The 3,932-nt window shown below is 64.3% G+C and overlaps 1 protein-coding gene across 2 annotated transcripts in view; it reads right to left on the bottom strand.

Annotated features, from left to right (window-relative positions):
* The window catches only part of MYADM (myeloid associated differentiation marker), an 8,401-nt gene extending 4,848 nt beyond the window's left edge, over positions 1-3,553 (bottom strand). The window contains exons 1-2 of one of the 2 annotated variants that reach the window (XM_032171057.2): positions 3,420-3,553; positions 48-132 (exon numbers count right to left, since the gene is read on the bottom strand). The gene's annotated coding sequence lies outside the window, so the exon portion shown is untranslated. Of the gene's footprint in view, positions 1-47; positions 133-1,900; positions 3,040-3,419 lie in introns of those variants that run through there. The other variant, XM_032171056.2, reaches the window with a different exon arrangement.
* Between the last annotated feature and the right edge of the window lie 379 nt (positions 3,554-3,932).

Below are 3,932 nucleotides of genomic sequence, written 5' to 3'. Positions count from 1 at the left end.
GCCCCTCCTCCCTCAGACCCAGGAGTCCAGGCCCGCTGCCTACTCACCAGCGGTCTTAGCAGAGGAACCCACGGAGAAAGGTCTGGTGGTGGAGACGGATTAAGCCACACTTGGAACAGGCTGTAAGAGCACCTGAGGGGAGGTAGGCCGTTAACGTTCGTTTGGACAGGCTCCTCCCTCCAGGGATCTGCCGCCCAGCGGAGACAGGAACGTGGCGTGGAGCCCAGCAGGGCCCCGGCGGTGACCCCGGGTAAGCCCCGCCCCCCACCCCTCCCGTTCAGTTAACTGGGCTGCCGCGGATGGAACCCAGCGAAAGTGCACGCCCCGCGGGCCGGCGTGGGCGCGTGTGATCTTAACCCCGCGGGGGCGGGGCTGCGGGCGGCAGCGGCTGGAGAACCCTGGGCGGCGGCTGCGGGGGCGGGCGGCCCAGCCACAGCCGGTGTCTCCGCACCTTATAAGGGCTTCGAGTCGGCCCAGGCATCTGGAATGTGTCAGGGACCAGGAGGCGGTGCTCGGACCCCCGCCCGCCTCCGGGGCTGGCCGCCCTCTCCCGGATTTCCGGCGGGTGGGGACCCCGACTCTCAGGTCTTAGGAGAGGGTTGGAGGTCCGCATTTCTGGATCCCTATAAACATAGGCTGAGAGCCCCCCAAGAGCATCTCTAAGACCGAAGTGGGCAGGCACCCGGGCCTCTGAGGGGCTCAGGCTCCAGGCCGAAAACTGCACGCGGTGCTGGAGTCAGGCCCGAGGCCCAGCCACGCCTCCCACGGCCTCCCTGATCGCCATTCGGGGCTTGCGGGAGCACCTGGGAGGCTCCACCAGGAGCCAGACACTGCCTGCCCCCACGCCCCTCCACGACCCGCGAAGGAGAAGGAAATCGGGACTGGCCCAGCGTCCCGTGCTCTAGAAGGCGGGCTACTGCCCCGTCCCAAGCAGGGGAGGAGGACGAGCGAGGGCGTCACTCATTCTGTCCCCCGCGGAAGGTGGGCTAGCCGCGGAGGGGGGCGCGCCAGGGAGGGGGGCGCGCCGAGGAGAGGGGAGGGGTCCACCCCGCCCTTAGGGCCTCCAGCCATCGCCCGAGATCAGAGCTCAGGAATGCGCAGCCAGAGCCTGGAGGGTGAGGAAACACCCCTCCGGAATTTCTCGCAGAGCACCCGACTCCCCGGGCCACACCCAGCCCCTCAGTATCCTCCCTCGTCCACTCCGGACGCCACACCCATCGCTCACGCTCAGAATCGGGCCCCGGAACCCCAGCCTCGGCTCTCGGCACCCAGAGGTGCGGGATGCAGCCCTGTCCTCTCCTCCTTTCCCAGCTCCTTCTGCACTTTTGTAGCACGGGGCTGGATCTTAACACTCCCCTCCCTCGGCCTTTCAGGAGCCCAAAGTTCCGATTCTGTCTGTCCCCTGGACAGGGGGACAGTAATTCTGAATTCCTTCCATTCTCATTCTCAAACCCAGGACACTTAACCCTAAGCTCTTCGCCTCCTAAAGGACCTCCACGTACCAGATTCCAGTCTCCAACTAGGGCACCTACGAGTCCCCATCTCTCTACTCCCGCAGACCCAGCCCCTCCTCCCTCAGACTCAGGAGTCCAGGCCCAGCTCCTCCTCCCTCAGACCCAGGAGTCCAGACCCCCAGCCCCTCCTCCCTCGGACCCAGGAGTCCAGACCCCCAGCCCCTCCTCCCTCAGACCCAGGAGTCCAGGTCCCCTTCCCCACTCTTCCAGACGTATGACCTCCACAGTCCAGGTCCTCAGCCCTCTCCTCTGCAGAACCCCAAGAATCCTGGCCCAGCCCCAGTCTTTCTAGGGACCCAGACATTCTGAGACCCAGCGCATTCCTCCCTCCGGCCATAAAGACCCTAGACTGTTGCTTACGCCCTCTGGGGTCCCCACAACCTCACCTCAGGCAGCCAGTGGCGACTGCGGCTGAAGCAAAGACAACAGCTGCAGCTGGAAGGGTCTGAGGGCTGGGTGGGGTTGGCGGGCTGGGGAGCCAGCGCGGGCGGGACGGGGGCGGGGCCGGGGCGGGGCGCAGCTCCGGCTAGGGCGGTGGACAGGGACTTCCCCGAGCTTGGGCTATCCCAGCCCCGCCCTGAGGCGGGGCCAAGAGCAGACCACGCCCCCCAGGGTAAAAGTAACGCGGAGCTCCAGCCCCAACCCAGTGAGCTGGGTGGAGGGCTGAGGTCACCGTTGCCGTGGTGACAAAACAGGAAGACACAACAGCTGGCGGCGTGGAGACTCCTGGGGGCTGCCCTCCTCGACACAGCCCTAGAGGAGTCTCCAGGGTAGGCCAGGGAAGACCGTTACCATAGAAACCCGCATGTTTAGGGTTTGTTTAGTACAGAGCCCCCCAGCTCAGGTCCCCGCCCCCGTCTCACCTCACTCCTTTCTTCCGCTCCCTTCCTAGCCCCTCCTTCCTGGTCTGTTCCGCCCCCACCCCTTCCTTGCTGGATGAAACCTTAAGACACCTGGGTCGCAGCGGATTGGGGGACCAGGCCCCTCAGTTCAATGGGGTTTGTGGGCTAGGATCTCTGTCTCGTGGAGCCCTGAGGGAGAGCAGAATTGAGAGCAGTATTCCTGGGCTTTAGATGGTTCTGGACTACGACCCCTGACTGCTGGGTCTCCCCAAGAAACAGAGGCTAGATTCCTGTATTTAAGGATCTTGAAGGGGCAGCAAAATGCTCCCCTAGTACCCATTGGCACCGGGCGCCGCAGGGGAAGGGACTGGGCTGGACGCGGGTCTCAGATATCACAGTGGATAGGGGTGGGGTGTGCTGGGGGCAAAATTCCTGGGAGCTAGCGCAGTAGGAGTTGGGGGCCCGGATTCCTGGGCTCCACAGGATGCCTAGGCTGAGGCCCAGATTCTTGGCTCAAAAGAACAATCAAGCCCGGGTGCGGTGGCTCACGCCTGTAATCCCAGCACTTCGGGAGGCTGAGGAGGGAGGATCCCTTGAGCCCAGGAGTTCGAGACCAGCCTGGGCAACATAAGGAGACTGCTCTATTAAAAATAGTTCATCATCATAGAACCATTAAAGCTCAGACTCGGCTTTTCAGAGCAGGTGTTGCAAGCCTAGCCGCCTGGGTCTGGAAGGCAGAGATATTTTTGGCCTACATTCCTGACTGCTGGATGGAGGGAGGGACTCAGAATTTTAATGAGGATGGGGCTGGGGCTGTGGCTTGGGGCTTTGGATTCCTGGATCCTGCAAGAGGGGAAGGGATCCAAGGGGCTGGTGGGCCCGAGCCCCAGGGCAGGGAAGAGCTGCAGGGTGTGTTTTTAAAAGGCGGCTCTGCGGCCCTAAAACGGACTGCCGGAGCCTAAAGAAAAAGAGGGAGCTGAGGGTCGGGATGTCGGGCCCCCGGGGAGGGGCAGGACGGGGACCCGGGACGCCTGAGTCCCTCCCTCTGGCCGCGCTCACTCACCGCGCTCTGCAGTCGTCCCGGGCGCGGCCTGGCTGGCTGCGGCCGCTGGGCGGGGCCTGGTGGCGGCTGCGGATGCTCAGCGACGCTGAGCTAACGGGGCGCGTCTGGCGCTGCCGCCGCTGGGCACCTTCCAGGGCCGACAACCGAGGAGGCTTTGAGGCCAAGCCCAGGAGTGGAAGCCGAGTCCAGGAGTGGAAGCCGCGCGAGTGGCGAAGGGAGCAGTCGGAAGGGGTCCGGGAGCTGGGGATCCGGGTCTACGTGCCCTACGGAGCGGGGAGGGGCCGGAGTGGGACCTGCAGGAAGCGGGGGTCTGCAGGAGTGGAGAGGGGGTTGGGTAGAGGAAGGTAGAGCCTGTGTGCGCACTTGTTGTGCTTCTGCAAAGGGAAGGGGGCACAGACCCTCTTTGTCATTCTGGGCCCTGCATAGGGGAGGGAGGTCTCAATGCGCCCAGATTAGGCCTTGTCCTTGTCCAAGGAGGAAGAGCTGTGGACGGATAGGGAGTCGGGACATGGT

The sequence above is a fragment of the Hylobates moloch genome, unplaced genomic scaffold (genome assembly GCF_009828535.3).
Source record: "Hylobates moloch isolate HMO894 unplaced genomic scaffold, HMol_V3 SCAFFOLD_12, whole genome shotgun sequence".
Lineage (NCBI taxonomy): Eukaryota > Metazoa > Chordata > Mammalia > Primates > Hylobatidae > Hylobates > Hylobates moloch.
This window is presented reverse-complemented; position numbering and strand designations above follow the sequence as displayed.